Source organism: Chrysochloris asiatica, unplaced genomic scaffold (genome assembly GCF_000296735.1).
Source record: "Chrysochloris asiatica unplaced genomic scaffold, ChrAsi1.0 scaffold00115, whole genome shotgun sequence".
Classification (NCBI taxonomy): domain Eukaryota; kingdom Metazoa; phylum Chordata; class Mammalia; order Afrosoricida; family Chrysochloridae; genus Chrysochloris; species Chrysochloris asiatica.
The window spans coordinates 1,971,225-1,982,048 of record NW_006408633.1 but is presented as its reverse complement, the minus strand read 5'-3'; the positions used below and the strand labels follow the sequence as shown (position 1 = coordinate 1,982,048).

Below are 10,824 nucleotides of genomic sequence, written 5' to 3'. Positions count from 1 at the left end.
CAAAAAAAAAAAAAAAAAATGTCCACACCTGTATCTCCTTGGTTCTGTCATGCATTATTCATGGCTGCTCTGATCCTTCTCCCACTTGTTCTCTCCCAAGATGGCAGATCTGGGAATAGCTGAGCATCTTGAATTAGAAAGCAATGGATTTCTTGATTCTCCTACAAATTCCCCTCGCTGTAAGCCTTCAAATTCTCTCAATATTCCTTTATATGGAGTACAGAGTTCCAGCACCATCCCCTGAGCCTGCTTGGCCTTGTATTCTGTGTTGTTATTGATGGAGCTCCTCACTGTCAGTCACAAAAGGAGAAATACTGCATTTGACCATTATTGTAAAAGGGTAAGAAAAAGAACCCACACCAGAATAGGAAAAAATATATATATACATTTGTTTGTTTGTTTGTTTTTGTTTTTTGTTTTCTTTGCTGTTAACCAGGATGCATGAAATGAGAGGAGGGGAATGAGGGAGGGGGAGGGGACGATAGAGCTCAGGGTAGGGAATAGACACAAGATAGCTTGATGAGGGAGGTGGGGGAGGCAATACACAAGAAGGGGGATGAGAATTGAAGAACAAGGCTTATGGGAAAATAGTTAGGCAGGTTCGCATGGGCTAAGTGGCACAGAGGTAAATGATGATACATGCACAACCTTGGAACAACAGGGTTCTGAGATAGAGCAGGGATTGAGGCATGGTTTGAAGAGGTACAAGAGGGAATAATGTTAAGATGCTTGGCTGTCTTTTAAATCTTGGTTTCCCTTGCCTACCATTGTGAAATAGACACTTGAGGCATAAGAAAGGAACAGCCAGAAGCATCACTACAGACAGCTTGTAAGTCCGTCTTCAGCCTATAACTGATTGGAATACCTTAAAGGGAGCTAGAATTTGCCCAGTGAAAGAGGGCTCCTGTGGAGCCTTTACATTGCACAAGACCATATATGGAATCCAGAACTGCATCCAGAACAGACTGAGGTAGGAAATTTCCACTGAAAAGGATGAGTAGACCAGTCTGTAGTGACAAGAAGAACAGAAGATACTTTGTGAAAGAAAAACTAGCTGGAAAAATCCCAAATAATAACAGCAGTCTTATTGATCACTACAAGAACAAGTAAGCTGTTCACCTGGGAGCCATCAAGGCAAGTGGTCAGAATCCCTCAGAGCAAACCCCCTTCCAAGACTGAGACTCAAGGGGAATACATAAACAGGCATGTGGTCTTCCTGGTGAGCATGTTGGTCACCGATAAGGGGGAGAAGGGGAAAAAATGGCAATGAAGTTGAGAGCTAATCCCGACTACATTCAATAGAGCCCTGTGAACTTGGGTGGAGACCTGGATGGCCAGCAGTATGGCAAGACCTGGGGACTCCTGGGCCCAGAGGCAGTGACATGGCCATAGAAGACTAGCATGGAGAGTGAAGTGTCCAGCTGATATGAAGTGAGGAGAGATACACAAGAACACCCATACTTGCAGAGAGTACCCACTTGACCTGGCTTTGATGGGTGGATGATCAGAACTCGACTAGAAGAAGAAAGAAGAGGGAGAAAAGAAAAAAAGAGTAGCCTGCTACAATTTGATAAACTTTACCTATACTTATGGATGTGGTGGTGGTTAGTGGTTATGTGCCGTGGTGTCGGTTCCGACTCATAGCGACCCTGTACAAGGTTTCCGAGGCTGTAAATCTTTACAGGAGCAGAATGTAGTAGCTCTGAAAAGGGAGCAAATCTTTACAGCAAGGATCATTCTCACCCCCTAGGTATACAGGGTTGACAGGGATGGGCATCTTAGACATTGGGTACCCACAATGGGGGATGGGGCCTATAAAAGCAAGAAGTGACTGGCTTACAAGGTTTCAAGAGGGAGCCTAAATACTGACCAGGCGGGGAAAGGTCGAATCACCACGGAATGATTTTCAATCTGTTGGGACCAGGCTGGTGAATGGAAATGGGGATAAAACTCTTGCGGTACAGTAGTGAATAATTGTCATCAGGACTGACTGTGAGTGTAGGAAATACAGAGGTAGATGTTTTTTGACAAAAGTAAGAGAGTGATTGAATTTGTAGCCCAGGAGCGGAGGTCCCTGGGACCATCAAGTGAGAAGAATAGAGAGCGGGACCCTACCCAGAGAGGCAGTGAAGCCAGGGATGGAGACAGAGATGATGATGTGGACGGATGGAGCAGCTAGTGACACTGAACTCAGGGAGAGAGTGAGAAGGGCTGTGTTCTGGCGGCCATGGGATGGGCCTATGTGGTGTAACCTTTGGTTATTTGATGATGTATGGAGGGGATTTTAATCATTGCAGTGAAATGAAATACAATAGGATGAGTGTAAAGCTCATATTCTCTCACGTAACCTCACAACAAAAACTTAAAAAAAAAAAAAAAAAAGATAGCTGGATACTATCCAGTTTTTATGGTGTATGGCAAAGGAATCAATTATTGACACATTCCATTTCTTCTTCATATTCTTGACTTTCCTTCTTTGTCTATTACAACAGATTAATAGAGAGAAATTGTTATATCTTGTTTGACCTCTGGCAAGCTTTAAGACCTCGGGCACTATACAATTGTTCAGAAGACAGAACAGAAGCACTAAACACAGTATTTGACCTGTTAACTGAAATGTCCCATGAATTCATTACCCTAAATCTCTGAGCCAAAAATAAAGGATCGGACAAATGTATAGAGATTAAGATTTGCTAGAGGCTATCAAGGACATGAAAAAGTGGGGAAGAGGGGATTGAATATTGTTTATGGAGTGCTGAAGAAAAATCACATTGCTTAAGGGTAGGATGCATAGTTTATTAATGTAATTACTGTCAACAAGTGGTGCACTTATAAAAAACTGAACTGACAAAAGTTGTGTGATAGATATAAGAGGACTTCAAAAAGTTTGTGGAAAAAAATTATTATATTTTAATCCTGTTTTCAACAATGTTTTTCAAGCACCCTTGCATATTTACAATAACTACAAAAATATCTGTTGCTGAGCTTCCTTACATACAGCTAAAATGAGTTTTAAGGGAACTGCTTCTAATAGGGAAGTGAATTCAACAGAGTATTTTAGAAGGCAATGATTAAAGAAAAAATAAGTACTTCTATATTTTTAGGCTATGTAGTTGAGATTCCTTAAAAATATTGTACACTAGAAGGCAACAGGAATTCACCAAGTGCTAGTTATATCACAGTAATACCCGTTTATTTTTTGGAAATGTTTCTAGAGGTTTGGAAATAGCCAACTCCAATAAAGATGAACAAGGAAGCCTCAGGATAAGAATGTAGATAAAGACACTTGTAGTTTATATGAGTATCTCAGAATAAAAGTGTCCGCTAGACTGGAGTGAAGTCTGCACTGAGTTTAAAAATGAGACACTAAAGACAAATGGCTTTCTTCCATTCTGGCTTGGTATTTCCCTTTCAGGAAAGACACTGCATTGAAGTAGAGTAAATAGAATAACTGATTGAATAAGAAGTCAGGAAAACCGTTCTCTAAGAATAGCTGATATTCTGTATATGTTGATAGAAAACTTGGCAGTAGATATTGCTGATGGTTTCATAAAAAAGATGATGTTATTTGTGTCACTGAACCATACATATGAAGGATGTTGAATTGGCAAATGTCATATTAGTTATATTTGTACAATAATTAAAAGTTTAAAAATATTATGAAAGCAAACACGTTTTCTAAAAAAAAAAGTTTCTAGGCTTTGATGTCCTTTTATGCCAAACAAGTCAGAATTTCCCCTCTGACTTCACCTCTTAAAACATAAAGACTTGCTCAAGAGAATAATAACGTCACTCACTTTGGGATATTATATAGATTAAGTGAAGTTGCACATATAAATAATACCACAGCTGACACCGACTAAATTTTAATAAATGTGAATTTCTTTCCTTTCAGAAGTATATTCTACTACTGGAGAGAGTATTAATTCATCAAATTGTTCTAGTAGATGAAACATCCTTCAAAAAATGTACAATTCTTTTAGTACTAAAGTAATGCCCATCAAACTACTCTTAAATTATAAATTCTTTCATATGGATGTTTGATTCTGATAATGGATGATTTGGATAGAGACTCTAGTGTTCTGGTTTTATGATATCTGAAAATTCATTCAAATTAGTGAATTATCATTGTCGAGTGTGTTTAGTTACTCTTACCATGATCTGATTTCCCAAAGTCTGATTATTTATTGGGAAAACAATAATATTGAGTTTCTGGATTAATAAAATTGAGGGCCAGCCCTTAAAAATAGTGAATATACGAAGGGGTACCTTCCTAACCTCTGAAGACAAGTTTTCACATTGCTGCTTCTTTTCTTTTGAATTGTTTTATAGAACTACACTAAGACTTTAAGAATAGACAGTTTCGCAACAAAGCAACTCTATAATGTATCATGAAACTACGGCTATAACATAGACCTGCACAAAATAGCAAGCTCATCATGCAGGGTAGTTAGGTAGATTAAACAGCAGGTATGCACTTCTCCTCAGGGCAGAAAATGACATGAAACCACAAGCGGGCATTAAAGGAAAAGTTTTATTGTGGTAAAAATTGTTAGCCACCTGCCAGTTCAGTACAACAGCAGGTGCACATGTTAAATGTCCACAAAGTGAAAATGACTTTTTAAAGCTTTTGCATGGTTATAATGTCATTTTTTGCCCTTTGAAACAACAAGGTAAACAAGACAATGCAGAAGTATATTATGTATTCTAATTCTTTGTCTTGAGATGAAATGGTAATTTTATTTCTTAAATTGACTTTTATTTAAATATTCTACAGTAATTTCGTGGATATGCATATTTTATAATAATATTTCAATTTTTAACCTTTACCACTATTTTAGCATTTCAATAAATTTGGGGATAATTTGGTCAGCTCTGTACTCTTAGCTATTAATTTTCCTTTTCTTATAAAAAAATAACAACTTTTATCCAAATTGTTTCAGGATGGTATACCTTATGTTTTGCTGATTGTTAGGTGTAACTTAGTGGTTTCCTACTCATAACAACCCTATGCACAATAGAAGGAAACACTGCCTGGTCCTGGAACATCTTCACAATCATTGTTATGCTTAAGAGCATTGCTGCTGCCACTGTATCAATTCATCTCATTGGGGATCTTCCTCTTTTTCAATGACTGTCCATTTTACCTAGCATGATGTTCTTCTCCAGGGACTGGTTTTTCCTGAAAATATGTCTGAAGTATGAGAGGCAAACTCTGGCCATCCTGACTTTTACGGAATATTCTGGTTGTACTTTTGACAACATAGCCTCAGAAACCCTGTACAGGGTTGCTAAGAGTCGGAACTGACTTCACGGCACATAACCACCACCACCACTTTTGACAGCAAAGATTTGTTTGATCTTCTGGCAGTCCACGTTATTTTTAATATTTGTCTCCAACATCGTAAGTCTAATGGATTAATTCTTCTACTGTCTACTTATACATTGTCCAACTTTCACATGCATATGAAAACATAAGGAAATAAGCAAAACAAGGTAAACCGTCCTGAAACATCTGGGTAAGAATAATTATCTAGTAAAGGAAAATACCTGAGAATAGAGAGTTGACTAAACTATTACCAATTTTATTGAAATGCTATAATTGTGGGAAGAGCTAAAACAACCAATTAGCAAAACATAAGGTATACCATCCTGAAAAATCTGGATAAGTGTTATTTTGTGATAAGAAAAGGAAAATTAATAGCTGAGAGTTCAGAACTGACTTAATTATACATAATTTTATCAAAAGACAATAGAAAACACAATTGCTTAAGTCAGGCACATATTAGTTCTCAAACTAGCATCTTGGCTCTTGAACATTTTAAAGAACTCTTGTGCAGCAGATTTACCTAATGCAATATGTCATTTTGTTTCTTGACTGCAGCTTCCAGGAGTGTTGCTAGTGGATACAAGCAAAATGAAGCCTTTGACAAAACTTCACTCTTTTCTTCATTTATCGTGATGATTTTTATTGGTCAAATGGTGCTACCCATAATGAAGGTTGTGCTCTTTGATCTTCCCAGTAAGGATTTTAAGTCCTCTTCACTTCCAACAAATGAGGTTGTGTCATATGCATATCATGGGTTGTTATCGACTCTTCCTCCAATGCTGATGCCATGTTCCTCTTCATATAATCCATCTTCTCAGATTATTTGCTCAGCATGCAGATTGAATAAATATGGTGAATGAATACAATCTTAGTGCACACCTTTCCTGATTTTAAATCATTCAGCATCCTCTGGTTCTGTTAGAACTATGCCTCTTGGTCTACATACAGGTTCCTCATGAGCATAATTAAGTTTTCTGGAATACTCATTCTCCGCAATGTTGTACATGAATTGCCATGATCCACACAAATGAAAGTCATTGTGTAGTCAATAAAGCACAGGTAAACACCTTATGGTGTTTTCTGCTTTCTTCTAAGATCCATCTGATGTCAGCAATGATATACCTCATTCCCTATCCTCCTCTGAATCTGACTTGAACCTCTGGCAGTTCCCTGTCAATGTACACTTTGGCAAAAATTTTCTTGCATGTGATACTGTCTGATGATAGTCACATTCCGTTGGGTCACCTGTCTTTGCAATGTACACAAATATGGATCTCTTCCATTTAGTTGATCAGATAGTAGTTGTCTTCCAAATTTCTCTGCATAGATGAGTGATTGGCTCAGGTAATGGACTAGTTTGTTGAAAGATTTCAATTAATATTCCAATCAATTAATATATTAAATGATTGTCTACTAAATTATAAATGTTACCTACAATATGCTTTGCATATTTTGTAAGATATTCCTTGTGATTATGAAAGTCTGGGACTGTTCATTCTTGACATTTTCTGCATCAATCTAGAGGAAGCTGACTAAAACTTCGAAGGCATACATTTTTATTGTTATTAGTCTCAAACAAGAGACAAATAACTTTATTTTATTTTGACATAATCACTGTAATACATATTTTTGTAAGATTTCTGTGATCCTTGTATAATCCTTGATGTATTTCAGAAATTCTCACAGTATCTGAGACTTGGACACTCAATACTTTCTCAATCAATGCATTATTTATGTTATATGATAGATTTGTGGACATGCCTTTAGGAAAAGAAAAACATCTGAGTTGAAAAACAAATTTCAAAGAATAATAGATGTTTAATTTTGAAAATGATGCCAACGGCCACCTATCTCATCTTCTTTATTTAAATATATATATATGGAGATGGAGAGACTGACTGAGGAGAAAAAAAGGTGAAATGATTTGGATACCTCTATATTTACAGCTTACATGAAATATAGGATGAATTAATTATTATGAAATAGAACCTGTCCCTTATACAACATTGAAGTAGGGCCACCACTTAATATCCTGTGTTTCCCTACATTTCCTGACCTTTCTGTTGATTATTTGGAGACACATTACTAATAAGGGACAAAGGATTGTGACAAGTAATGTGCACAATTCTCAAACTATAGCAGTTAAAAGCTGAATAGTGTATTTCTTCCCTAATTTTTATTCTCCTGAGTGTTGACTTTGTCCTGGTATGGCATTATAGGATAAACACTTGGACAGCAAACTACAAGATGGCAGTTCAAATCCACCAGCTGCTCCTCAGAAATGCTACATAGGATCACTGTGAGTCAGAACCAACTCTATGGCACTAACAACAACAGTAGCAACATGTGGATTCTGGACAGTATTATCACAGGACAGAAATAATTTAGCTCTCTGAAAGAGACTCTCCTCTACAAGACTTTTTTTGAGAAAAGAGAAACAAACTTTTAGTGTTTTAAGCCACTGAGATTAGAGGCCTTTTCAGTTAAGCAACTGACAATGCTTAAACTCGGTAATGTAAATATTTTGCACACATAAACCCATAATAAATTACTTATATTAGCTTTATACATATCTGCACATATATTCCAATTTATAATTATTTATAATTAATGCAGTGTATTACTAATATCAATCAAGAGTTAAGGAGAATCTTGAGATACACTTCATTTGGTGTTGGGCACTTAATTTTCATTTAAGGCAATGTGTTTTGTATGGTATGTTTAATCCACAAGCTTGACTTAAGGGATAAGTCATTATGTAAAGATGACTGGCCTAGGAGTAACAAGGATAAAGTCTGGGACTTCTGAGCACTGAAAAATTTCAACATTACTCCAGAGGGAACAGATTAAAAATTCAATGGCATATTTTTTTAATTTTTTGATTCTACAATCAGAAAGAGAGTATCTTATTTTTTCTGACATATCCAAAGGGTTTAGGTATGATTAAGGAAGCCAACTGAGTTTGTGAACTATGCTGCAGAAAATGGTAGGTTTCATGCTAGTATGCCATTGATGGAGTCAGCCTGAATTACTTTCATATTTGTACACAGACATTTGCTAGTTATGTGATCTTGAGTTTATCCATTAATGTTTTTAAAACTCAATTTGTTCACGTATGAAAATAAATTTATGTATGTCTTAGATTAAGTGACCAAGTGACTTTATAGATTAAGTGACCAAGTACATGGGGTCTGGTAGCTTCCCAGCTTTTCTCAATGTTAACATATTGAGAAAACATACAAGCACTGTGACTGGTAGCTTGCTTTCTTTTTAATTTTCTTCAGTTGCAAACTGATGATCAGAACATTTCCCTGCCTAACTCACAGATATGTTGTATGGTGAAAACAAAAATTTTAAACATGATATACATAGAAAAAATAGTGTAAGCATTGTATTTTGATGCAAATATTAAGATATTTAAAATATGTTAACATTGAGAAAAGCTGAGAAACTTCGCCCTCTGCCATTATCTTGCTTTCCCTTAACCTGGTGGTGACTGTGTCTTACACCAACCTTGAGCCATGGAGCTGTTAACTAGAGTTGGCACCCTCTCGATATTTTATTCCATCAGAGATGCCCACAGAGTTAAAGCCTCAGCTGCCCCTGGAGGAGCACAGCTGCAGCCTCAAGACTTTGAGTTTACCAAATTATCAAATGGATTAGTGATTGCTTCCCTTTCCACAGAAGCATCAAGAATTGGTTTGTTCATTAAAGCAGGCAGTAGGTATGAGGACTCCAGCAATTTGGGAACCTCTCTTTTGCTGTGTCTTTCATCCAGCTTAACTACCAAAGGAGCTTTGTCTTTCAAGATATCCCATGAGATTGAAGCAGTTGGTGGTAAATTAAGTGTGACTACAACAAGGGGAAACATGGCTTATACCATGGAAAGCCTGAGAGACAATACCCATAGTCTAATGGAGTTCCTGCTCAATGTCACCACAGCACCAGAATTTTGATGTTGGGAAGTAGCAGCCCTTCAGTCCCAGCTAATGATTGAAAAAGCTGTGGCATTCCAGAATCCACAGGCACATGTCATTGAAATTTACATGCCTTTGCTAATTCCTTATCTTGTCCTGATTATAGAATTGGAAAAGTGACATCAGTGGAGCAACCTTACTATAGTCAGAACAATTTACAAGTGAAATAATAGTTTTCATTGGACTTAGTGTGAGCCATCCTGTTCTAAAGCAAGTTGCTGAACAGTTTCTCAACATGAGGGGTGGGCTATGTTTATCTTGAGCAAAGACTATCTACCATGGAGGTGAAATCAGAGAACAGAATGGAGACAGCCTGGTACATGCTTATCTCATGGGAGAAAATGCTCCCATCAAAAGTGCAGAAGTAAAGGCATTCAGTGTGCTCAAGCATATGGTTGGTGCTGGATTGCATGTCAAGAGAGGCAGCAACACCACCAGCTTTCTGTACAAGGTTGTTGCCATGGGAGTTCACCAACCATTTGATGGTTCTGCTTTTAATGCTAGTTACTCAGATTCCAGAATCAGGGATTTATACTATCTCAGGCTGCAGCTGCTGGAGATCTTATCAAGGCTGCCTGTGATTGTTGTTAGGTACAATTAAGTTGGTACCAACCCATAGTGAGCTCATGCACAGCAAAACTAAATACTGCCCAATCGTGGACCAACCTAACTACTGTTGCCACTCTTGAGTCCATCGATGCTGCCAATTGGCCAATCCATCTCGTTGAGGGTCTACCTCTTTTTCTTTGACCTTCCATCTTACCACAAATTATGTCCTTCTTTAGTGACTGGTCCCTCCTGGTACTATGTTCGAAATATGAGAGATGAAGTTTGGCAATCTTGGTCTCCAAGGAGACTCTGGCTACACTTCTTCCAAAACAGATCTATTGGTTCTTTAGGCAGCCCATGGCACTTTCAATATTATCCTCCAACACCATAACTAAAAAGCATCAATTTTTCTACGGTCTTCCTTATTCACTGTCCAGCTTTCGCATGCATATAAGGTTATTGAAAATACCATGGCTTGGGTCTGGAGCACCTTAGTCCTCAAGCTGACATCTTTGCTCTTCAACACTTGAAAAGGTCTTGTGCAGCAGATTTGCCTAATGCAATAGATCATTTGATCTCTTGACTGCTGCTTCCGTGAGTGTTGATAGTTGATCCAAGAAGAATGAAGTCCTTGACAACTTTAATCTATTCTCCATTGATAAAAATTGTTAATTGGTCCAGTGGTGAGGATTTTTGTTTTCTTGACATTGAGATTTAATCCATACTGAAGGCTGTGCTCTTTGATCTTTGTCAGTAAATGTTTTAAGTCCTCTTCACTTTCAGGAAGAAAGGTTGTATCATCTGCATATCGCATTTTGTTAATGAGTCTTCCTCCAATCCTGACGCCTCATTTTTCTTCAAATAAACCAGCTTCTCAGATTATTTGCACAGCATATGGATTAAATAAGTATGGTGAAAGAATACAACCTTGTCACACAGCTTTTTAAATTTTAAACAATTCAGTGATCT

The 10,824-nt window shown here is 37.4% G+C and overlaps 1 pseudogene; it reads left to right on the top strand.

The window, feature by feature from the left end:
• The first annotated feature begins 8,850 nt into the window (after positions 1–8,850).
• LOC102817787 lies at positions 8,851–9,897 on the top strand (annotated as a pseudogene).
• The last annotated feature ends 927 nt before the right edge of the window (positions 9,898–10,824 follow it).